This window comes from Phocoena sinus, chromosome 16 (genome assembly GCF_008692025.1).
Source record: "Phocoena sinus isolate mPhoSin1 chromosome 16, mPhoSin1.pri, whole genome shotgun sequence".
In the NCBI taxonomy this organism is placed as follows: Eukaryota; Metazoa; Chordata; class Mammalia; order Artiodactyla; family Phocoenidae; genus Phocoena; species Phocoena sinus.
Window position 1 is genome coordinate 69,239,397 of NC_045778.1, and position 26,172 is coordinate 69,265,568.

Sequence of the window (26,172 nt, forward strand, 5' to 3'; positions counted from 1 at the left end):
AACCACACAAAGAGCTTTGTCATCATCGTCTCCTCCCATCCTGTGACATCATTAGTCATTTCTTACTCTCCACCAGTAGCATTCGTCTCTAAGCTCCTCTTCAGAGAAAACCCAAAACCTTGCATTGTAACATTCCCTACCCCACCATGTAAGGGAGAGGAAGGAAAGGAAGGTCACCTCCTCGGAGCAGCCCTCCCTGACCACCTTCTCCATACTAGATATTTCTTATCATTTGCTAACTCGGCATCTATCTCCTGCTTTCATAGCCCTAATCACAACTTACTAGCAATATGAATATACAATATTTTTTGAATACACAGTATTTTTTAAATAAGATTTAAAAATGAACAATATCAACAATGAATAACAGTTTTATTTATTTGCTCATTTTTAGTGTGTATTTTTGTCTTTCTCATCCTGGTCTAGTCTGTTAGCTCAGTGAGAGTCAGAACCACACCTGTCTTGCATCTTTGGCACCTCACGCTGTTATAAGCGTTGAATGAATGTTTATGGAAATAATGAATAAATGAATGAAGTTATCAGGTACCTACCAGCTCACAAGAACTCTAGGAGGTAAGCAACATTATGCCTATTTTGCAGATGTGGACCTGGTGGCCCAGAGAAGACCCATAACGGCCCACATGGCCCATGACAGAGAGCTAGGTTTGCCGCCTGACTCCAAGGCTGAGCTCTTGGCAACACCCCACCTGATGCCTCCATGTAGGGCCTTCTTCCAGCATCCCCCAAAGGCCTGGCGCCCCAGAACTGAACCAGAGCCCCTGACTATCCCCTAACCCCCTCATTATAGAAGCCCTTATACTCCCCTGGTTCTAAGGGAGAGCCCAGCGTCCTATTTCTGTTCAAACACCCCCTTGGCTCTCAGTGGGGTAGTAGCCTCTGACTCCATTCCTGAAAAACCAAACTCCCTGGAATGAATATTGCCACTGACCGGGAGAGAGTTGGAGGAAGGGAACGGGGAATGAGGATGCTTATTTCGGAAGAGAGCAGTGATAACAGTACCAGCGCATGTGACTGTCAGGTCAAACAGCCTGCTGGCTCAGATGAGTGGGTGCCGCCTGTCGTAGGTCAGAGCGCTCTCCCCCTGCAGAGAGAAACAGCAGAGAAACCGCCTCTCTCCCTTTTCAGTGTCCTGGTAAAGGATGAAGAATCAAGCGGGTCCCACAGAAGTCCACGTGTCACTTCCCCTCTGGCTTGTCAAAAGCCAAGTGAAGGTAAAAGACACCTTCACATAGCCAGCAGCCCAAATGCTGCATGTGGTACGTGTTGGCCCGTGTGCCTAGAGGTAGGACGGAAGATGCCCTCATCTCTGCCCGAGAAGAGATGAGCAGATGGTTAAGTGATAGCCAAGGAGAGGCAAGAAAGAAGCCACATTAGGTAGTTCTGCTTGGGAAAGAGCCATGGACCAACAGCAGAGTCTCCTGCCCCGTCCTTGGGTATTGAGAAGAACACCCCAGGGAATCTCCAAGAGGCCAGCGGCTTCTGCCCAGTTTACTTAAAATTGATTAAACTCTTAACACAGTGAATTTTGAAAGAGCACCAGCAAAAGCCCCCAGAGCCCACCGAATCAGCATCCGGCGAGACCCCACAGTGTGCCCAGCACTCAGCTGGGCCCTCAGCCTCAACTTACTGGGAAACTGGAAAGGAGACCTGGATGGCGTGGCTCCTGCCTTTTGCAGGCTTGTTGGCGGGACAAGACGAGCACAGGTGAAGTGATTAACAGACCAGGGCGCACCACAAAAGAGTCAAGAGTCTCGCAGCTGATATGAGACGATAGGTTTAAGGCTGGAAGGTTTCTGGGAAGAGGCCCTCGTAGAGTAAGGCCTTAGGTTGTTTTTTGTTTGGTTTTGTTTGATTTTGAACAGTTATTCATGAGTTTCCAGTTGGCTGCAGAAACTCAACAGGCTGAAAGCAATGAGCTTAAAGAAGTCAAACTGGGGGACTTCCCTGGTGGCGCAGTGGTTAAGAATCCGCCTGCCAATGCAGGGGACACAGGTTCGAGCCCTGGTCCAGGAAGATCCCACATGCCACGGAGCAACTAAGCCCGTGTGCCACAACTACTGAGCCTGCGCTCTAGAGTCCGCGAGCCACAACTACTGAGCCCGTGTGCCACAACTACTGAAGCCCACGCGCCTAGAGCCCGTGCTCCGCGACAAGAGAAGCCACCGCAATGAGAAGCCCGCGCACCGCAACGAAGAGTAGCCCCCGCACGCCACAACTAGAGAAAAGCCTGCACACAGCAACAAAGACCCAACGCAGCCAAAAATAAATAAGTACAATTAAAAAAAAAAAAGAAACAAGTGAATTAAAATGAGACACTAGAAAAAAAAAAAAGAAGTCAAACTGGGGAAAAACAAAGGATAAATGACCCTGAGGCTTGAACTCAGCTACAGTGGATAAGGAAAGTGAAAGGGCCTTGCAAAACAACTAGGATCTCAAGCTGCATTTTTCCTGACCTTCTGAACTCCACTGAGCTGTAACTGCTGCTACCCCTGCTAACAAAGAAAAAACACGAGAACTTTAAGTGTCTCTTGTTTCCACATCCTCAGCTATTCCCAAAAGCTGCCTGATTCCTGGAAAACAGCCTTGTTTATTTTTATGTGAGCAGATACATACCAAGCCAAAGGATGAAAAGCATCAATGCCTGGCTCTGGGGAGACAAAGGTGACCCTGATGGGGTCCCTTGCACTTCCAGGAGCCCCATGCCTGGAAATAGGGCACCAGTGAATACACAGGAGAGAAGTGATCCAGGGACAACTCCAAGGATCAGGAATGCACCGAGGAAAGAGACAAACTTCGGGGTTATCAGGGAGAGGAATTTATAAGCTGGCCATTGCGGATGAATAGGAGCTCACCAGGAAGAGGCAGAGGCATTTCAGGAAAAGGGAATGATGCTCAGAAGAAGACTCAGATGCTGAAAGCACACGGGGTGTCTGAGAAACCACGAGTAGCTCTGTGTATCAGGGCACCCAGAGCATGGGGGCAGGGTGGGTGGGCCACGAAGGAGAGAAAGTGGGCTCTGCGGCCAGAAGTGCAGACTTAGATCCTGTGGGCAGATCATAAGGGCTTTATTTGCTTTGCTAGGGAGTTCGTGCCTCACCCTGCAGGGCTTCTGGGCAATGCAGTGGAGGAGGCCATGCTATGCTGCTATTCAAGCAGGCTAGCTCTGCCAGCTGTGGGGAGGACGGTGGAAGGGGACCAGGGGACAGGAAGGGGAGGCAGGGAGGCCAGTGAGACGACTGCATTAGCTCAGCTGAGGAAGATGAGGGTGTCACCCAATCACAGCGGCTGGGGCCATGCAGGGCGCTGCACCCCACCACCTCCAATTCTCCCGAGCACTCTGCAAGTGCACAGTGGGGGGAATGGGCTCTTGAGCCTGGATTACAACCTAACTCTGTCGCATCTGCCGTTAACAGCGGCACTGGGGTTCAAGTCCAACTGTGAACAAGTCCAAGTACTTGCTGTCTGCCGACCGCCCTGGGGAAGTCAGAGAGGTTGACCCCGATCATGGCCTCTGCTTCCCAAGGTAGCAGGGGATGGGATGGAGGGGTTGGACTTGAGACACGTGACAGGTAGCAGCCATGGGCCATTAGATGTGGAGACTGTAAGAGAAGATGCCCACGGGTGGCTGAGAGCTGCGGAATACCGTCAGACACACAGGCCTGAGGACACTGCAGTTAACTGGGCATCTGTGCTCCCTGCTGCTGGGGAACTGATGGGCTAGGCCGATGGGAAAGATGGGAAGAGGGGGAGTGCTGAGGAAGCAGATACCCTCCTTTTCCTCTAAAACAGCTGAGTCAGGTGAAGGGTACGCACCAGGGTTGAAGAAACGCAGGACCGGGAAGCAGAGGGAGTCACGAAACCCAGAGGTCATTTCCCTTCCTCTCTGGATCCACATCATCCTTCAAGCTCCGTCCAGGCCCCGACTCCACAGAGCCACACCCATGACCGAGGACACTCAGCTCTCTTGCCAGCTCTTCCCTAGATCCCTCACTGTCAAAGTCAGTTGTTCTCAGTTGTCTCAGTCTGTGCCAGGTCTGTATTCTGGGCTAGGCCTGAGCCCTTTCTGGACAAGGGTCAGCCTTCGTAGGTTTGGGCCTCTGACAAGGCGCTAAGCACATCAGAGGTCAGTGATGCTCCTGCCATCATACCCCCTGGGGTCCGGCTACAGGTTCCCCCGCTAGCCCAAAGGACAGTGTCCCTGTGAAAACTCTCGTAACCCGACAAGAAATAAAGTGAAGCAGCTACTGTCTTCTTCTGGAAAAATGAAGCTCCTCTCTGGATGGATTTCAGTTAGCGCAAGCAGGTATTCACGTAGGCCTTTCATCAAAGCCAAGTGGCGCGAAGCAAACTTTGGGAAAGCAGGGGAAACCGAGAGCTCAGGCTCTTGGGAATAATAAAAGCATGGCCCCAACTTGCGCCAACCCTGGTAACATTTTAAAGCCCTTAGAGCTCGGAGGGACGGGCCATCCCTGGGAGGAATGTGGCCATTTCACTGAGGCTCTGGAACGCACTTGTCCCAATTCCCTTCCCCCATCACCCCCACATTGCTCATTTTGGTCTCTTCCTCAACCTCCAGCGGAGGGAGGGGAAAATAAGTGTGCTGTTCATCGTGGAAACTGTAGGCCCTTGTGCAGGCTTTCCATCCTGGCTCTGTTAAAGTTCAGAGTTGTCTGCTCACGGGCTGACAAACCATCAATAAGATTCTTGTTCAGGACTTGCAAGGCCCACGCAGAGCTGGACGGGTCAACTGCTCGATTCATCGCCCTCGGCCCCGGCAAAGCTCTGCCTCCAGATGACCTCCTCCCCCAGTTTTTCTCATCCTGAGGCAGTCCTGCTTTTTGGTCACTAGGTTCCCAACCATAAACGTCTTCCCAACATGCAAAAAAAGCTGCTTCTCGTGATTCCCCTGCTGTTTTACACACACAGTTTTGTTTATTCAGCTGCGTTTGCTGAAGACCCATGATTGAGGGTGATTTTCCTTCCAAACGTGAAACTAAGCAGACCTGTTCTTTTAAGTATAAAGACACGCATCCCCCTCCCTGCCCCAACGGGGTTCCGAACACTGAGCCCAGGGCATATTATTTGCATGAACCCGACTGCTGGGCACCAACCAAAGTTATGAAGCTGGTGAAAGTTTCTGCGACATGCAACAGCATCAGGTGGGTTGCAATGAGGAGCAGAAAATGCCAGTAGATTCATCCTGGTCATAGAGAACCGTCAAGTTCTCGAGAACGAGCTTTTGGAAAACATGCCCCTTTACTCCACCTAAAAGGAGACCTCCCCCCACTTTTAGGAGGCCCAATCCCCCTTTCTCTAAAAGTGCCAAATGCCAAGTCAGCCTTTACCAAGTACCCGATGTACCGATGGGTACGTGCCAGGCAGGTTGGCAGGAAGTGGGTCTTTCTTTTTTTATGGCGGTAATACACACATAACTTCACATTAATTTACCACTTTGGCCACTTTAAAGCTTACAGCTCAGTGTTACAATGCCACGCAACCATCACCACCGCTACCTAGTTCCAGAACTCTTTCATCACCTGAAACATAAACTCATTAGGTTGTCGCTCTCCATTCTTTCCTCCCCCAGATTTGTGGCAAGCACAAATCTGCTTTCTGACTCTGTAGGTTTGCCGATTCTGAATATTTCATGTAAATGGAATCATATAATATGTAGCCTTTTGAGCCTGGCTTCTTTCACGATGCACCATGATTTCAAGGTTCATCCATGCCGTAGCATGTATGGTGTTTCATTCCTTCTTATGGCTGAATAATGTTCCCTTGTATGGATATACCACATTCTGTTTGTCCCTTCATCATTAATGAGGAAGTGGGTTTTTTTAAACAAAAATAATTTTTAATTGGGCTATAACTTACATACAGCAACATCCTCTGTTTTTACTGTATAAAAATCTAGTGTTTTGACCAACACACTCAGCTGTGGCAACTACCACCACAATCAAGATACAGAACAATTCCATCACCCAAAAAGTTCCTTTGTGCCCTTCTGCAGGTGACCCCTTCTCCACTCCCAGGCCCTGGCACCCTGCAGAACCTCTGGAGTCTGGCTCCTTTTACTGAACATAAGGCATTTGAGATTCATCCATTGTTGTTACATGTATGAGAAGTTTGTTCCTTTTGACTGCTGTGTAGTATTCCATCCTACGGCTGGAGGAGGCCCATATGTCTCCATATATTAAGAGGTCTCTGCTGGGTGCTTCTGCACAGACACAGCAGGTTCCTGTGTCCTCACCCCAGTTTCTCATGCTTTTGAAGGCACCCTCCTGCTGACTTTCAAGGGCACTCCTGCTTTCAGGACACCGAATGGAAGACCACTCAGGGCCATGCATACAAAAGATAAAGTGGTGCCTCTCAGCAAAGGCTGCCTATTGGATTAACTGGGGACTTAAAAAAAATTCCTGATGCCTGGGCCCACCCCCAGAGCTCCTGCTGTAATTGCTCTGGGTGTGGTCTGGTGCTCAGGAGTTTTCAAAGCTTCCCAGGTGATTCTACTCTGCAGTCAAGGTGATGAACCACAGAGATAAAGGTGTGATGATTGCTTCATGAAAAGTCTTTTTACTTTACAAAATTACTTATGAGTTCTTAAAAATCAAGTTTCCACAGTGCTGCTACATAACTCGATTCTGACTCCACACGGAGAACTTTTTAAGTTCACGCTTGTCATATCCAGTCAGATACATTTGAAAATACCTTTCTTTTCCTCCTAACATCTTTTCCCTTCTGGACAGTGAGGGTGTGGAAGGCAAGAACCAAGATGCCTCTGTGTTTACACATCACTGAACTCAGTTCCCTGTCCTGCTTAAACAAGTGGGAACTCTTATCACTGGTAATCCGCACCCCAAAGATTTGCAGGCTACTCCTCCGGTGGGCTGTCATTGATCCCGCCTGCCTGGACCTCAGGAGACTGAGCCAGAAACGTAAATAACTTTCTCCAGGATAAATACTCCAGGAGTTTTTCTTTATTTCCATCTCCAAGAAATGGCGAGGGGGGGAGGGCTGTGCTCCATTTACCAGCGCTGTGACTGCGCTTCTCCCTGCTGAGTCTGACCTTCAAGGTCAGTCTGTCATCATTTTTGCAAGATCTGCTTTTTCTCACCTATCTTGGAGTCTCATCACTTAAAACACATCCCCAAGAAGAGGCCGCCCTCTGCATTCCCAGATCATCTGTGCGGGCTTGAAGAGATGGGACAGACGCTTTGCTGTGGCTTGCACTACTGGAAAAACAACTCAAGTTGCTCACTGGTGACCTCTCAGATGGAACAAACCTCCCCAAGAGCAGAATTCCAACCCCAGCTATGAAGCCAACTGGAACCAGAGCCGCTCAGATAGGGCCCCTCAGAAATTTCACATACTAACCACCAAAGACATCAAACCAAGCACAGAGAGGAAGAGAGGCCAGGCGCCTGCCAAGGGCCACTTCTTCTCTGCCTCAGCCTGCCCAGAAGCACCACCTGTCCATCCAGTCCAACAGCACGGGGACTATCACTTGGTGATTCTCCCATCTTTATTTTCTATTTGTCCCATGAACGCAAGTCCTTGGTCCCTAGTTAAGTTGAAGGTTCTGTGTAGGTAGGGACCACACCTTCCGGTTTGGTTTCCCCCACTGTGCTTAAACAGTGCTTTGCTCTAAAGTCAGTGCTTGGAAAACATCTGCTGAGCATAAGGCTTCCATACTCACACTCACACACGCACACACACACACACACACAGACACAGACACACACACGGCCTAAGGAAGGCTTCTCCTGAACTGTCTTGTAGTAAAAGGATTACAAGACAGGCCAGGGGCGACAGACCACAGTTCAGGTCCCCACAGCTAACAGCTCTGGAAGGACCATCCAGAGACAGCCCCCAGCAGCGGACATATCTCACACCTGGGCAGCACTCTGGTGGGAGAACTTACTCAAGGGTGCAGTGGGAGGGGCATGGAGGTTCCCCTGGAGACCAGGAACCCAGGGCCAAAGGAGTTCGACCCCCAGGGCACTCCAGCAGTTCAAGGGGCGCAGGAGGGCCGGAGCGAGGCACCCCAGGTTCTAGCAGCCACCAGGGTCCAGGCCAGACAAAGAGGCTTTGGGGCCCAGGGGGCCTTTGTCCCCGGGCTCAGTTAGGACATTCCTTAAATGCAATCTGCCAGAAGAGTGGCTTCATTCAGACTCAGTTATGCGGGTGGGAGGCGCAGAGGTTCAGCTGGGTGGCTCCCCGCATGGCAAGTCCCACAGCAGCTGGCACAAACCATTTCAGTCTCTGAACAAGAGGCTGTCAGGGGTCACTCAAGTTCACTTTGGAAGTTTGGGAAGTACTGTGTCTAACAGAAAAAAAAAAAGAAGGCTGGAAAATAACAGTGGTTATCTCTCGGTGGAGGGGTTCTGGGAAATTTTTCATTCCTGCTTTACACCCTCCCCTTTTCCTCAACACAAAAGAGCAGCGAGTTATTCCATGAAGAGAAGACACTGCTGAGGGGCTGGTATGCTTTCGGTTTTGGCTGCAAATTTAGGTTTGTCCTTATTCACTTGCTATTTGTATTAGACAAAAAGGACACAAACTAAAAATGTATGGAAAGAAAACATAATCACTGTCCTATTCGGATTTCCTGTTTCTTTCCAGCAGTTGGCAGAAGTAATGACACACCACTGGGCTGATGTGCCAGTGGGGCCTCTTCATCCTGTTCAGGCCTCCAACGCGAAAAGAGGTCAAAATCAGCCCTGGCAATCTAAAACCACGACCCCCTTGACCTTGGAGTCAGCCGGCAGGAGGCTACCCCCAGCCTGATTCAATGTCCCCCTGGCCCACACAGGCAAGAACCCTTCCTTGGGGCTCCAAGGAAGCTGGGCTAGAGGACAAAGGCCTCCTAGCCCCCCAGCCTCCTTGTCTGGCCTAGACCCTGGTGGCTGCTGGAACCTGGAATTTCTCGCCCCTGCCCTCACACTCCCTCTGAACTGCTGGAATGTCCTGGGCAGGTTGCGGGTGGTGGTTGTGTACCTTTTGCCCTGGGTTCCTGGTCCAGAGAAAGCAGTGTCCTTCATGCCCTTCCCACCTGTACCAGATTCCAACTTCCCATTGCTTAGGGACTTCCCTGGTGGCACAGTGGTGCAGAATCCGCCTGCCAATGCAGGGGTCACGGGTTCAATCCCTGGTCGAGGAAGATCCCACATGCCGCGGAGCAACTAAGCCCGTGCGCCACGACTACTGAGCCTGCGCTCTAGAGCCCACGAGCCACAACTACTGAGCCCATGCACCGCAACTACTGAAGCCCATGTGCCTAGAGGTGCTCCACAGCAAGAGAAGCCACCGGATTGAGAAGCCCGCATACTGCAACGAAGAGTAGCCCCCACTCGCTGCAACTAGAGAAAGCCCACACGCAACAACAAAGACTCAATGCAGCCTAAATAAATACATAAATAAATTAAAAAAAAAAACAAATTTCCTTTGCTTAAATCTTAGTTCCAAATCGTGGCTCACCCTTGGCTTTACCATATACAGGCTGTGTGGCCTTAGAGAGCTGAATTCACTTCTCTGTGCTTCAGTTTCCTCGTTTGTAAAATGGGGTTAATAACAGTACCAACTTCATAAGACTGGTGTAAAGATCACAAAATAATCCCATAAAGTACATATACTAAGGTAAATGTTAGCTGCTAAATAAAACCTAAATCTCTCCTATAAGATGGATATGGAAGACCCTCCATAAACACACACTCTCACACACATATACATTGTAATTTTAGTAGAAGTTTCAAAAAAGTGATTGGAAATATCCCTGTTTGGTTTTTGCAGGACTACTACACTGTCTCCTGGCAGAAGGGCAGCAAAGGTAACTGGGGTGGAATTCCGGTTAAGCCCCTCTGAGGAACCACCTTCCTAGAAACACATAATGTTGAAAATAAATAAGTGCAGGTTTTCCAAGCTTCCTGTAGCTCCCCAGCCCAGGTCTCCATACCAGATACGCATGTGCAGAACAAGAGTCAATGGCAGGCTGTGAATTGAGAAGTGGCTACCAGGTCCTGTGCTTCTTTTCACCCTCTGCCCATCTAACCCCTGACCCTGCAGCACCACCCTCCCTACCTGCCTTTATAGCAACCCAGGCAACGTTCCTATGGGCAAAGAGCACAACACCACTAAAAACGTTGCCTCAGAAGGGACAGCCCATGAGCGTGTGCAGTGGATCCTATCTGCTGTTTTTCCCCCTTCCCCAGCATCTACTTGCCCTTCTTATTTGTACCCAATTTCTCTTTGGGAAACCCTTTTACCCAGCTGTATTTGCAGCTTGGGCGGGACTAGAAGCCCCACCCCCGACTCCATGGCAGCTACATGACCCTGGAGTTAGCCAAAGTGTTTCATCCCCTTAGCCACAGTGATTGGCTTAGGGATGGACTCATGATGAGATCCAAGCCAATGAGCGGCAGCCGTGGGACTCTTCCTAGAACTACCTCTTGGTCTCCGAGCTGCTGGAATGTCAGCCCGGGGCCACTTTGGCCATCTCCAGGCACAGTCTCCCAAGGAAAGAAAACAGAGCCTGGAGACTCTGACCTTTCAAACTCCGACTCAAACAAGCCTTTTCCTATACCGCTCAGTTTTGTGCAGCCAGGACTTCCCATTTTTTGATTAAGCCAGATTGAGCTGGGTTCTCCCTTGCTTGCAAATGGAGAGTCAGCTACCACAGCACAGTTTTTGAGCCTGGAATCTGGGCCGGGCAGTCTGCATACACAATTTCAGTTCATCCTGTGGGGTAGACATTTTCATCCCCATTTCACAGAGGGGAGACCTGAGGCCAAAGGAGGGCCACAATGTAAACACCAGAGCTCAGAATCAACAGGGCCTTCTGGCCGCATGCCTAGAGTTTACTCCATTAACCTGAGTCTACTTTACAGTGGTAAGGATTTGCTTATTACTCCAGAGAGTAGAATTAAAAAACATTCTAATGAAAGCAAAGTGTGGGGAAAGATCCAGGAAAAAAAGCACCTTGAGAAGCCTGAGATAAAATGTCACCAAGGCCTGGGATGAGGGCAGAGATACATGGGCAAAGGGCAGTAAAGATAAATTCCTGCCAGCCTTAGGAATACCAGCAGAAGGAAAACTGAAAGGGAAATTCCAAAGGCCCAGAGGGCAGAAGCAGAGCAGGGCATGGCATTGGGGATATGGAAGGACCTGAAAGAAGACCTTCACTTATTCCAGGCAGAGCTGACAGATTTCAAGACAGCCAAGCCCTCCAAGGCAGGCTGATGGGAGAAACAATGGTGGCAGCTGCAACTCTTGGCTCAGGGAGCAAAAGAGCTGGAGAGAGCATGCCATCCCCAAACCTCCAAACCTGACTCCCCAGACCCATAGGATGGAACAGAAATGGGAGGGGCTGGGGTTGTTCAGTTGTGGGAGAGCACAAGAAAGGGTCTGCCTAAAATGGTCCTTAATTCTAGGAGGACTGGAGAAGCAAAAGTCCACACAAAGGAGCAACTTTAATAAAGCCAGCAGTTCTGAACAGACAGCTCTTTAGCTAGACCAGTCCTGCCTCTGCTGATAGAACATCTCTAATGGACGAGAACTGATAATCAGACAGAGAGCTGCATATACTCCCGTTACGTGAACCTCATCAACTTGGAATCGGTCCCTTTAGCAGCGCTGCAGGAATTAGGAATCGATAATGAATGAAAATTAATTATTTTGGTATACTTAGCATTCTTTTCCCCTTCTTTTGGGAATGGGAGGACCCGTTCCATACAGTTCAGATCTGGCGGGCCCCGCCTGAGCCATGGGAGGTGGGGATGTAGCTGAGGACCGGCCATTCTTTAGGCCCCAGCGATGGGTTCAAGCAAGACCAGAATTTCCCCTAGGATTTGCTCTACTGGCTTTGGGAGAAAGAGGCCTTTCCTGTCTTCAGATTATAAACCACGAGGATATATACTTGGAGCTGCAGTCGACTCTCCATCCTCCACGCCACCTTCCCAGTCTGAAGATGAAGCCAGTGCTCAGAGGGGAGGAAAGCTGAGAACTAGAGAAAGAGACAGAGCCCTCCCCACATTGCTAGAGTTCCTAGGTCCAGCCGTGCCTGAAGCTACCTTTGAACTTGACAACTACATGAACCTTTTTCACGTAAGCTGGGTTTTAGTCACCAATGACCAGAAAGTCCTTATTCATATGTAAGTGAAGTTTGAACAAATGGTGGCTTCATGTAAACCACCCCCTTTACGAGGCATACCTCAATTTCCCAAAGCTATAAAATGGTCCAATAGTAATCTTAATTTCCTGCTCCCTTTGAAACGTCCAAGCACAAAGCCAGGTAATTTTCTTGGATGACAAACATGGTGCCCAAACCACCAGAAAAACAGCTGACGATGGCCCACAAACACTGAGGGCATGGCTGTGATGGTCTGTTTAAACCACAAGAAGCATCAGGCCTAGGGACAGGTGGCGGGGGGTTGCTTCCCAGCCAGGAACCCAGCTCCTCTCTTTTCTGACTGGTGTCCATGCCCCTGTGCTGCTCTCCACGGTCCCCAGGACAGGGCCCACAGCAGTGCTTTTCAAACTGGACACGACCCTTTAGTGGGCTATGCTGTCAACTCTGTGAGTTACCAGCAGCTCGAAAAAAAACGTAGTAGGAAATATCAGGATGCATAGCATCTAGTAAAGGAGTGTAATCTTTCATAAAACTTTTGTTTTTAGATGTATGTCCTGGCATACAACGTAAAATACATTTCTTACCACGGTCACAATCAAAAGGTCTGAAAAACACTACTGTAGGCCCATGATCTCTTATCTGAAACCCACAAAGGCAGAGTTGTTTTGAAAGTCTGTACGTTTTAAATTCTAGAAAAGGAACCTGGTGCATAAGGTCTGGGGAAACACTCAGGAATAAAACTCATTAACATTTCTATAGCAAAATACACAAACATTCAAGCTAAGTGGGCTTGATAGATTACATATCCCCTCACATCATTTCAGATGCCTTCATATTAATTTGTTCCAACCTTACCAAAAAACTCCTGGCTTTCCAAGTTTGGGGATTTGGGAATTGAAGCAAGAAAACTGTGGACCTATGTAGGGATTCTCAGGACCTTTTTCCTTCTTCTGCCTCGAAATTGACTTTTAATTTTCCAATTTTTAAAAACGACCTCATGGGGCTTCCCTGGTGGTGCAGTGGCTGAGTGTCCACCTGCCGATGCAGGGGACACGGGTTCGTGCCCCGGTCCGGGAAGATCCCACATGCCGCGGAGCCTGCGGGTTCGGAGCCTGTGCTCCGCAATGGGAGAGGCCGCAACAGTGAGAGGCCCACGTACCGCCAGAAAATAAATAAATAAAATAAAATGTCTATCATAGACTCGGAGCATTTTGAAAGCAAGAAAAAAGTTATCCCTCGGATGGAAACAAAACAACGTTCAGAGAGAGAAAGGGACTTTGCCAAGGTCATACGGTCAGTTTGTAGAAAGCTAAATTTCCTATATCTGCCCTAGGCTTTCTAAACCTAAATTCAAGTAGTTTTGTATCCTAGAGAGTAAAGGAAAGCATAAGGGTCATTCTTTAATGAGAGTTGCACGGGAGTGGCAGAGAAGGCCCCAGAAAATTCTAAATGTATTGGTTGCGATTCACCAAAGTGAGAGGGGCAAGAAGAGAGAAGTTCTCTCCACAGAAAAACAGCTGCTGTGACCCGGATGGAAAAGATTCGGTTCCTCGGTCCAGGCTGTTCTTTGTTTACATGAACAAGGGCCAGATATTCATCACAGAAATATTCTAAATTAAACCCTTGAAGCCCTGTTATATAAACAACGTAAAGGTATCACAGAGTTTTGAGTTGGATCATTGTTTTTGTTTTGACAAAATTTGTCAAAAGAAACTGCTGATGTACAATTTCTGACTCTCCCAGAGCGCTTCCGTTTGGGGGAACATTTTAAGTTTGCATTTGGCTCTCTCTTCAAATCTCCCTTTCCCTCCCTGGCCAATCTCATAGGGACCTCTCTGCTCCTTATCTCCGTGTGCCAACATCTCCAACACAGTGGCCCCCAGCCTCAGACTCCCTGGAACCGTCTTTAGCCACTTTTTCTCTGCCATAGCCAAGTTCTCTAACGCAACACCCACACTCTATCTGAACTACTATCCCCTTGACCCTCAAACCAGGCTTTAAGAGCCCCCTAAGGCATGGTCAGCACTTCAGCCCAGCAGTGCGCCCTGTCCCATCTCACCCCCGCCCTGGCCTGTCTACCCATGCTAACTGTTCAGCAAGTATTTCCCGAGTGCCGGCTACACATCAGTGGTCCTTTTACAATGTAGTTTAAGTGCCTACTCTCTGCCAGGGCCATGCTAAGCAATACAATACGGGAGAAAAATGGGCAAATTTCTATTTCTCTATTTCAATTTGCATATATTCCTTGAAATCATAAAACAAGAATGCATGCTGCCACCCTGTTTGCATGTAATGCAGTAGTGTTTCCTTTACTCCCTCCCTCAAGCACGGCGCTACTAAACTGAGGATACTTCTTGTATCCAGTGACATCTTAGAATTAGTCATCCCTCAGTCCGCTCTTCCCCTTCCCACCACAGTGATTTTCCATTCACTCATAGTGAGGGCTGTTTGCACCGTGTTAAGTTTCTCTGGACAAGTTACTTTCTAAGTGTTTTCAAGTCTCCTAAATGCTAAAATTGTGTCTGTCTCAAATCTCAAACCAGATCTCTACAGTGCAAGCATCGGAGTTCACTGTAGGCATCCCTGCACCTGGTAAGTACCTGGGTAGGTACCTGTTAGGCACGGGTTAGGCGCACAGACCTGAAAAGGAGTTCACACATTTGATGACTAAATGGTGCTGGGCCTGGGTGAAGCCCCTCTTCCAGCCCATGGCTCTGAAAATCCCTGTCCTTTCCATTCAGAACTGGTTGTTGGGGTCCCATCCAGCATCTCCAGAACAATCCTAGCTCTGAATCCCAAACTTGGTTCAGGAGTTGCTTACTTAGAAATAAGGCCTAATTTTAAAAACCTGGGAATAAAGGTGCCTTCTTTTGCCTTACCATTGTTCTGAATGTACTTTGGTGTAAAGTAAAGCAAAAATGCAATGAACTCTAAATTCAACGACCAGGATTAAGAGATTATATGATGGGCAGTTTTCTACTGAAACTTGAACAATGGAGATAGAATTACAGTTAAATAAATAACACAAAATGCTATTCATAATAAGCCAGTAAAAGAGAAAGAATATAAACCAAAAGAGGAAAACTGCTTTTCTTAAGAATAAAGTCACATTGTAAAGCAGTTATACCCCAATAAAGATGTTAAAAAAAAAACCCTAATGACCCAAAAAAAAAAAAAAGAATAAAGTCAGCCAAAAGACTGACAAAGTCTATCACACTGAGCTCTTAATAATAAACCTATACGGTAGACAGAATTATCCCTTAGATGAAGAAACAGACTCAGGGAGGTTAAGTAACCTGCCCACAGTCACACAGCTAGTACGTTCAGATCTGAATTTTCAAATCACTCTGGTCTCTCCCACCATAACCTTGGCTGGCCTCCCTTGCAATTTCTTCTTTCATGTCCAGACAGCACAACTTACGAAAAAAAAAGAAGAAGAAGAAAATCTGCAGCCGTTTGAAAATAGCGTCCAGCAGAACTGGCATACCTAAGAGAATATTATTGCCTAGATTTATATATAAATACAGAAGATCTCTGCTCGTCCATTTCGACCCTCCTTATTCATGCAAGTTGCCAACGACCAAATCACATCCTATGAGAACAGTAACAGTAAAAGAGAACAGTAAAAACCCGGGAGATACATTTGACTCACAACAGGAGCTGAGACCACTATTATTAAAGTTTCTGGTGTGTGACATTTAGTTATTCAAACACCCGACAAGTTTACCAGTACCTCTTGCGTGGTACGTATTTTGCTAATGCAATATCTGTTAAGCATCAGTAGCCAAATTACAAAGAGTATCAACTTGGGCTTCCCTGGTGGCGCAGCGGTTGAGAGTCCGCCTGCCGAGGCAGGGGACGCGGGTTCGTGCCCCGGTCCGGGAAGATCCCACATGCCGCGGAGCGGCTGGGCCCGTGATCCATGGCCGGTGAGCCTGCGCGTCCGGAGCCTGTGCTCCGCAACGGGAGGGGCCACGGCATTGGGAGGCTCGCGTACCACACACACACACAAAAAAGTATCAACTTTATTACTGGGTTTAAAATGACTTTTGGTTTTAAAAAGACTAAATGCCTTGTAATCAAGTTAGCCAATAAAAAAAAAAATCCACCACTCAAATGTATTTTGTGAGCCATGCATGTAAACATGCCTTGCACTTGTCAACACAGCAACTGGGAAATGAAAAGTGGTGGGAAGGGGGCCGAATGAAGGTCCATGGACCGATCCTACTGGAGGTATTTATTCATCGAAGTCCTCTGGAAATTAATTGACTTTCCTTGCACCCTGCATAGCAAGTCTATTCAACCAGAGTGGGTTCATGTGGGGGGGGCGGGGGCAGGTTATATCTGGTAATAAAAAGGGAAAGGGTTTGGTTGGCAAATGTGGTTTTTTTTTTTCTTTTTCTTTTTTTTTTTTTTTTTTGCGGTACGCGGGCCTCTCACTGTTGCGGCCTCTCCCATTGCGGAGCACAGGCTCCGGACGCGCAGGCTCAGCGGCCGTGGCTCACGGGCCCAGCCGCTCCGCGGCATGTGGGATCTTCCCAGACCGTGGCACGAACCCGTGTCCCTTGCATCGGCAGGCGGACTCTCAACCACTGCGCCACCAGGGAAGCCCGGCAAATGTGGTTTTAATCAAAGCCTTCCTCTGGCTATTAGAAACAGGTTTCAAACAAGTGACCTGTTGGCTTATTGCAGACGTGGTCAAAGAAAGCCAGACACCTCTCCCTGAACTGTAATAACATATCTTATCCATCTTTTCTTTCATTCATTAAAAAAAAAAAAGGTACTGATACAGTCAGGACAAGAAGCAAAGGAAGCCAGTGGAAACTCAGAAGACTAAGAAAACATTCTATCTTATGAGCCACTGTTTCGATTCCTGCCTTGGCCCCTACATTCTTTTGTTTCTACTGAATACACCTTTGCCAAGAACATTAAAAAGGGTCATATCTATGACACTGCCACCTTACTAAAGCTAAGAATGAACAAATGCCACAAAGTGTGAAGTTAATTTTAGGGGTCAATTTAACTGGGCCACGAGCATCTATAATCACAGGAACCAATTCCTGATAATAAAGCTCTTCCAATGGATGGATGGATAGATGGAGAGAGAGATCCTATTGGTTTTGTTTCTCTGAAGAACCCTAATACACAGAGCTTTTGCAAACCAAGGAGATGTCCCATTCAAGTTGAAAGACATTTAGAAAACAGCAAGGAAAATTTCACATGGTTGGGAATTAAAACATTCACCACTATCGTCCTGAAATCTCAAATCTCCTAGGTACTTTTCTATCCCAAATTTATTCCATCAAGCATGGTTCAAACCCCCACAGATCTGGACAGTTTCTTGGGTGCTGAGGCTCAGAAGTTCGCAGAACTTTGAACATGCATTTTCTTTTCCAAGCAAAATTTCTGCAACAGTACAATCGTTGTCTCCACTTGCATATGTGCTATCCCTGTGAAATCATGGGACCGAGTGTCAGCAAATGAACCCAGGCAGAAAATGGTCTGTAGCATTCCTGTGATGTCTCAACCGATCCCAGTTCAGAAATATCAGTGAGACAACTGAGATTATTCCCAAACTCCTGGCACCTGACTTTTAATACAGACTTAAGAAGAGCACTCCACCTGACATGTGACATCTGAGCAGACAGGCTAGGACAACTCTGGTGCAAAGAGTGTGCACAGTGATGGAACCATCTTGACTTTCTTTTGGCAACTAAGAGGTCACATCCCATAGGGGGGTGTTGTCCCAAGGTGACCGTGTCCTTATGCTTCTCACAGCTTCATTTCTTCAGGCATTCATTTACTCACCAAATATTTATGGAGTGCCTAATATGTGTTAGACCCTTAGATTCAACCACTAAATAAAACGGGTATGGCCCTCCTGGAGTATACATCAATATGCTTCGGTATAAATTCTTTTCCTATAGTTATGTTGGCTTTTCAGCACCTTTTGGATGAACGTCAATACAAAATTCCTGCTATTCTTTTTTTCCCCCAACCCTGTATTGCCCCTCCCCCTCCCAGTCCCCACTGATAACGACTAGTTTGTTCTCTATATCTGTAAGTCTGCTTCTTTTTTGTTTTATTCACTATTTGTTGTCTTTTTTTAGATTCCACATAAGTGATATCATACAGTATGTCCTTCTCAATCTGACTTATTTCACTTAGCATAATGCCCTCCAAATCCAACCACGTTACTGCAAACAGCAAAATTTCATTCTTTTTTATGACTAATATTCCATTGTAAAAAAAATGGAATTTTTTTGTTGTTGTTGTTGTTTTTTGCGGTACGCGGGCCTCTCACTGCTGTGGCCTCACCCGTTGCGGAGCACAGGCTCCGGACGCGCAGGCCCAGCGGCCATGGCTCACGGGCCCAGCCGCTCCGCGGCATGTGGGATCCTCCCGGACCGGGGCACGAACCCGTGTCCCCTGCATCGGCAGGCGGACTCTCAACCACTGAGCCACCAGGGAAGCCCTCTCTTGGTATTCTTAATGTCCCAATATTCTTCTGTGATTCTTCATGCATGAATGAGTGGCAGAAAAACCTATATGTTTTTTCTATGGGTATTTTATGACAGTAGCTGTTAAATTCTCTCCCTTTTATGATGAAGGATGGCCCCCATATAGTGGAAGGAACTGGGTTGAAATTCAGTGGCTGTACTAACAAGCTGTTTGAACTTCAACAAGTTTGACAACTTCTTGGAACCTTCGTTTTCCCACCTACAGAAGTGGGAAGAAATGGTACCTATCTTGTAGGGTTGGTGTGGGGATTAAATGAAATAACATGTGAAAACCACCAGACACAAAGCATCATTTAATAAATGCTATTATTACTCCCTGTAGTGGGTTGAATAGAGGTCCCCAGAAAGATATGTCCAAGTCCTAACCCCTGGTACCCGAAAATGTGACCTTATTTGGAATTGGGCCTTTGCTGATGTAATTAAATTAAGGATCTCAAAATGAGATCTTTCTGGATTTAGGGTGGGCTCTAAATCCAATGACTGATGTCACTGAAGAAAAGAGAGGGAGCTTTAAGATGCAGAAACACAGGGAAGAAGGCCATGTGGAGACAGACTGGAGTGATACCCACAGCCAAGGAATGCCAGGCCCCACCCAAAGTGGGAAGAGGCAAGAAAGGATCCTCCCCTAGGGTCATCAGAGGGAGCATGGCCCTGCTGACACCTTGATTTTCGATTTCTGGCCTCCAGAATAAAGAGATAATAAGATTCTGGTGTTTTAAGCCACCTAGTCTGTGGTAATTTGTTCCTGCAGTCCTAGGTAACTAACACACTTGCCTTCAAGTCATGGAACTGGAACAGAATATTCGTACACAGCTTAGGAAGAAAACAAAGAGCCCAGTGAAGAACAGACTTACAAAAGATCTAGCCTGGTTGGAAAGCTCTGATTTTCCACTGAAGTAGAAGAATCTGATTAGGTTTAAAATCAGGCAGGTAAAAACATCTGAATTTGAAAACATCCGTTCTGGTGAAATAGAGCCCTCCATTTTGGCCATAAATGATAGTAAACAACTTTCACAAAAAGCTGAGCGGGTGGTGGGCCCAGGGCTTCTAGGCCGGACCCTGACAGGTGCGGGCAGGACAGCTGCACAGGGCCCAGGGGAGAAGAACGAGCCCGGGATGCGGGCTCTGCTCCCCACTCAGTGCCGGTGAGGTCCAAGCCGCTCATGCCCCGGGAGCCGTCTTGCAAGAGTAGGTGCTGGACACAGAAGCAGTGAACTGGGAAAACAGAAGTTGGGGTGGGGCAACCCCTGGAACATACGCCAGACTCAGATTCCAAGTTGTGGTTCCTGGAAGGTTCTCTTGAGCCCACTGGCTTCCCATCCCACGTACAGCCTGCAGTGTGTACACCACACGTGCCTCAAGGCCCAGAGTCAGGCCAGCTACGCATTCTAGACTCAGAGCCCTGGGCTCCCAGCGGCCCCCGTCGCAAGAACCAGGCTGAGCCCCTGCTCTGGTTCTGAGTCCTGGGCCTTCCTGTCCTTTCATGTGAGCCCCCGACCAACGCTGACAAATGACACTTGCGTCATTTCATCTTCCACAGTCTTATTCCAGACTTTGTTAACCAATCTTAAAGTTGAGGACCCTGAGTGAAGTAACTTTCTTAAGGTCACAGAGGTCACCAATGGCAGAGCCAATATCCAAGCGCAGATCTTCGCCCTACCATCCAGTGCTCACCCCCACATCGGGGAGGTCATCGGGGAGGCCTTCCCTGATCAATCCAGGAGGATTGTTTCCTCCACCGCTCAGCCTGCTCTGCTCATGGCGCTGAAACAACAGCGCTTTCACCTGACGGCTGCCTTACCAAGGCGTTTACTCACATTTTATCTAATCCTCATGACAACCCTATATGACATATATCAGTATACCCATTTTATAGACGGGGAAACTAAGGTCTCCGAGAGAGAAACCGCCTGGCTCAAAGCCACACAGCTAACGCGACGCAGAGCGGGATTAGAGCCAAGGCCCCAAAGCACACGCTCTTTCCCCACACACAACACTGATCGAGCCCCTGACTTGATAATGAGGCCATAATGCTCAGCAGCTGTTGCTGTGGAACTACTTAAGGGAGAGCCGAGCTGTCACTGACACTTTTTGGAGTCCCCTTTTCCCTTGCTGACATTCCCCTCTGCAGGCTGCTACCTTGCTAAGAACTCAGCAAAGTCACAGCTGTGACAGCTGCTGAGGGTTTGCCTCTGGGCTCCTGCTGCATGGCATCACCCTTCCCACAGGCACAACCCTTAGGGTCTGGATTAGTGTCCCAGGGCTGCCACAACAAAATACACCGGAATGATGACTTAAATCAACAGGAATGTACTGTCTCCCAGCCCTGGAGGCTAGAAGCCCCAAATCAGGCGTTGACAGGACCATGCTCCTCTGATGTATGCGGGGAAGAACACTTCTTTGTCTCATTCTAGCTTCTGGTGGTTGCTGGCAATCCCTGGTATTCCTTGTCCTGCAGCTGCATTGGTCCGATCTCTGCCTCTGTCATCACATGACATTCTCCCTGTGTGTCTCTGAATCCAAATTGCCCTCTTCTTATAAGGACATTTTATCCTTACTGGATAAGGGCCCATCCTAATCCAGTAGGGCCACTGGATCTTAACTGAATTACACCTGCAAAGACCCCATTTCCAAATAAGGCCATATTCTGGGGGTTGGAACTTGAACGTAGCTTTCTGGGGGCTCCACAAGAGGCCACATGGAAACCCAAACAAACAGATCTTCTTCTCACCTGTGGCCCCAGCACTGAGCAAGGCCCTTGCTTCTCAGTTACATGGGGGCAGGATGGGGGGCTCTTTTGGGTCCTCTTGCCCCACTTGGACCATGAGTTTTGTTTTAATATCCACACCCCAGACCAAATAAGTCAGACTCTCTCTTGTTGGGTCCAAGCACCTGGAGGCTCCCCAGCTGATTCACACGAGCAGACAGGATTAAGAATGAGAGCCCTGGGGTAGAAGTTGATTAAATCATTGGTTCGCCAGGGGTGGTAAGTCATATGCAACCAATAACTGACACTCCTCTGCAACACGTTCCAGTGCTTCCAGACTCCTTCTATGATAACACGCCTGAGCTGCCAAGGCTTGTTTAAGGCCTGCCTCTCCTCCCCAATTTCCCCTCAGCCTAGAAGCTTCATGAGGAATAGTCCTCCATGTCTGTCTTGATCACGGCTTACTCGCAGGGTCAACTTTGGTGGCTGGCACATAGCAGCTACTCAATACAAACTTGTTAAATGAACGAGTGAGCAAATGAAGGAGTACGTGAGTGAATGAACAAATGGACACAGGTACTATGAAGGGCGTTTTAGAAGGAGACATAGCCACGTCGGCGGTAAGTTGAATCCTGCCATCCATCCAACAGCTTGTAACCCCGAAGGGGCGCAGACCCACCACCCCACCACAACTCGAGTAAGAACGTGTCAAGCCTCCGTGATTGCCATCCTATGGGGGAGGAAAGGGGAGTGACAAGGGACGGGGGTGATCAGAGAGGGCAAAATGGTGCCTGGGCTGGGCTGTGGGGGGGTTTGGATAAAGGGAGATGGGGCAGAGGTGGCGTTCAAGGAGGTGGTGAGAGCTTTGGGGGCTGCTGCGAGGGAACGGTGACCGCAGCCCATGCTTCATTCAGGCAGGCGAACGGTGAGATGAGGCTCCCATGCGGTCAGCCTTGCCAACCAGGTGGAGGTGTGTTCCCCAGGTGGAGCATCCAGTTGGTAATGGGAAATCATAAATGGCTTGGAGCAGAGGAGTAATGATGAAAACAGAATCATAGAAGAGTTAGCTGGCTGTGGTGTGTGGAAACCAGCAATTGGAGGCCCATCTCTGTTCCAGCCCAGCCACAAACTCAAGTTCCCAGCTCAGACAGAGGCTGGGCATCAGAGGTTGTCTGACGAACATTACATACTATCCAGAAACTCCTAACAAGACATGTTTTACAAGGCCAATGGCTTGAAATCAGAACTTCAACGCTGAGGGCTTTCAATAGGAAAGAATTCTCTCCCCCTTTCTCTGTATACGTACTTATTAAATCACTGGGATCATTTTAGCAAAGAAAGCTAACTTCTCCGGGCCCTGTTTGACTCACAGTAACACAACAAGGCAGTGTTAATTAAACACACAAAATGTGCAGAAGTGTCGAGGCGTTTGTATTGTTCTCTTGCATTCTCAAGCTAACAAACGATCCAGGAACCCCCCAAGCATAACCTTGTGGACCCTCCAGGGAATCCAGTTAGTATGAGTAATTTTGGTCGTCCCTGGGCACCAACCTGATAGTACATGTAACTGAGGCTATAAACTCTGAGTCATAGGTAGCCATCCAGATGATCCAGAAGAGGCTTAAAATAATTTTATAAATTATTACCAAAATGAAAATATAAAATTCAAATCATCAGAGAGAGCTTAGAAACAAATATCTAGGGCTCCGTTGGAGAAAAGTAATCTTCAATCAGATGCAGAAAACCATCTACAATAGCTTCCAAGGAACCAGTCCCCACCCCCCACCGCACTCCCCACAGAGCTCATGACCCTCACAAAGGCCTTTCCAGCCAAGTCTGTCCAAATCCAGTTGTACAACCAGTTTAAGGGGCAACCTTTCTTTGAGCATCCCTCAGATGCCCATCACACATTTGTGACTATCTTTGGGGTTGAGATTGACGACAGAGGTATCCCGCGCAGGACTGTTTAGTGAGCAGATTCACTGATTACAGAGAAGAGCTGTGAGCCTCAGTTCCAAGGAACAAGGTGCTGCCTCTTAGCAAAAGGAAAGATTCTCAGACACTCGTGAAAGATGCAACGGAGGCAGGCCTGGGCTGTGAAAAGACAGGCCTGGACGGGATTCTGTCAGGAGGAAGGACACAGCCTTCCAGAGGGGAGGGCTGAGTAGGGTCCTCAAAACCAAAGGACAAAGTGATGATGGATGGACGGGGAGTGAGGATCAATGCCTCTGAACAGGTCACTTATTTGCGCCCGGTACGCTTCCTAAACGGTTTCTGAAAATGGAAACAGAAAACCAAAACCAAAAGGAGGGGAAAGAAAATGTACCCCAAACCTAGGCTAAAGTTGTAAAGAATATGAAATACGAGCTTTGCCTTTCAGGGTAGTCAAATCAGGTAAAGGAGGGGAGGCAATTATTCTTACCTGATCCAAGGGAACATACCAGTCCTTCGTCTTTTTCCTGATACTACATTGCAGGAGGGATTATTGACCTTTGACAGATCAAGGCTCCTCCAGTGCTTTTTCACATTATTAATACTTAGCAGCGAGGCCAAGCCGGTCGGCTAAGATGGCCAGGCCACACCACACCCGTGAACAAGGCTCCAGATGTGTGGGAGGTGACAGCCCACACGTCACTTTCTGGCTGAGCCAAAGGGAAAATAGAGCTTTGGGTGACTTCCCATCTCTTCTGTGTAACGGGAGGCTTCTTGACAAAAGGCAAGAAGACAAATAGCCTTCTGGAAACACTCTGTCTGTGCCAGAGGGCAAAACATCCTCAGCTGTTGCAGACATTCTGGGACTCAGACTCGTATCAGGCCAACCTCATGTTCTCCGAGAATGTGTTACAGAGAGTGAATTTCAGGGTGCATCACACCTCCAAAATGTCAGGGGGAAATGACTTGGTGATTCGGTCCACCTGTCTAGGGCGGCTGCCTCTATCTCACACCCCTCCCCTGCTTCAGCGCGGGGTAGCCCAATACCCTCCGGTACTAAAGGGACAGGATGTGATTGTGGGCAGGAGCTAAACGTGAAAAGGGTTGTTTGCAGAGCAGCCAGGAACTGACCAATAATGAGCCCCAGTCCCTGAAGCTGCTGATAACAGGAGGCCAGAGGCTACACTAGAATGTAACCTCCAGTAAATCACTGTTAATTGCCAGCGGGAGAGGAATGAAGGCTCTGCTTGCACTTGCAAGTTGATTTCAGGTCATTCCACAGCCTTCCCAGGGGCTCCCTGGCAAGAAGGTGAGGCGGGCAGAGGGGCTGGGAGAAAGACTGCTCTCCACCCTTTTCTGTGTCCTTTGTGGCAGCGGCCACTGCAAACGCACACACACACGGGAATGCACACACCCTCCCAACAGAAAGCTTACTTCTTCTTCCCACCCTTGCAGGCCAGGCTGGAGCACGGCTCTTGGAGTCATTAACTACATGAATACGTTAACAGACGCCGCTGCACACAGGGAGCGGAGACAAGAAGCAGGAGTCACAAGAGTGGGATTCCATAAACGGCTGAGAGTGAGTTGGTACCACATTGCCCTAGCGGTGGAGGAGATGAGAGGCTACGGACACCTACCTCAAGGGGTTGATGGCTCAGAAAAGGATGCCACTATTTGGCTGGGTGTGAAAACTCACTGCTGATTTTTAACAACTTCTAATGAAAATTTTTAATAAAATTTAAAAGAAAGTTTTCAAACATGTAAAGTAGGAATAGTAAAATGGACCCCCCATGGATCCATTACTGAGGTCATCATTTTCTAACAGTTCTAAACATATCGCCATTCTTATTTCATCCCCTGCTCCACCTGTTTTTGCTGAAGTATTAAAAACAAATCTATTGGGGCTTCCCTGGTGGCGCAGTGGTTGGGAGTCCGCCTGCCGATGCAGGGGACACGGGTTCGTGACCCGGTCAGGGAAGATGCCACATGCCGTGGAGCGGCTGGGCCCATGAGCCATGGCCGCTGAGCCTGCGCGTCCGGAGCCTGTGCTCCACAAGGGGAGAGGCCGCAACAGTGAGAGGCCCGCGTACCGCATAAAAACCCCCAAAAAACAAAAAAACAAATCTATTCAAAATAGAATACGTTTAAGTTCTGCAATGTGCATAAATACCTCAGTGTGTCTCTATCAGGTAAAACCTTTTTACATTCAAAACAGATGATCATACAGATGAATGGATGAAGAAGATGTGGTACATATATACAACGGAATACTACTCAGCCATTGAGAAGAATGAGATAACGCCATTTGCAGCAACATGGATGGACCTGGAGATTATCATGCTAAGTGAAGTAAGTCAGAGAGAGACAGCTATCATATATCGCTTATATGCAGAATCTAAAAAATGATACACATGAACTTATTTACAAAACAGAGTCACTGACTTAGAGAACTAACTTATGGTTACCAGTGGGGAACCATAAGTTAGTCGGGGGGGGGAGGGGAAAGGTGGGGGGGAGGAATAGATTGACATGTCCACACTGCTAGATACAAAATAGATAACCAACAAGGACCTACTGTATAGCACAGGGAACTCTGCTCAATACTCTGTAATAACCTAAATGGGAAGAGAATTTGAAAAAGAGTAGATACATGTATATGTATAACTGAATCACTTTGCTGTACACCTGAAACTAACACAACACCGTTATTCAACTATACTCCAATATAAAATAAAAATTTTTTAAAAACCCAGCGATCATACCCAACAAAATGAACACGCCTATTCTTTAGTTATTTTGGCACCTCCTGCCCAGATGCAGGATTCAGTGGGTAGGAATGGGAGGACTTGAGATACCCTGTCCTCTTT

General features: G+C 48.0%; 1 protein-coding gene across 9 annotated transcripts in view; it reads right to left on the reverse strand.

The window, feature by feature from the left end:
• AFAP1L2 (actin filament associated protein 1 like 2) overlaps positions 1-26,172 on the reverse strand; it is a 98,528-nt gene that overhangs the window by 39,749 nt on the left and 32,607 nt on the right. The gene's annotated exons all lie outside the window — the stretch shown is intronic.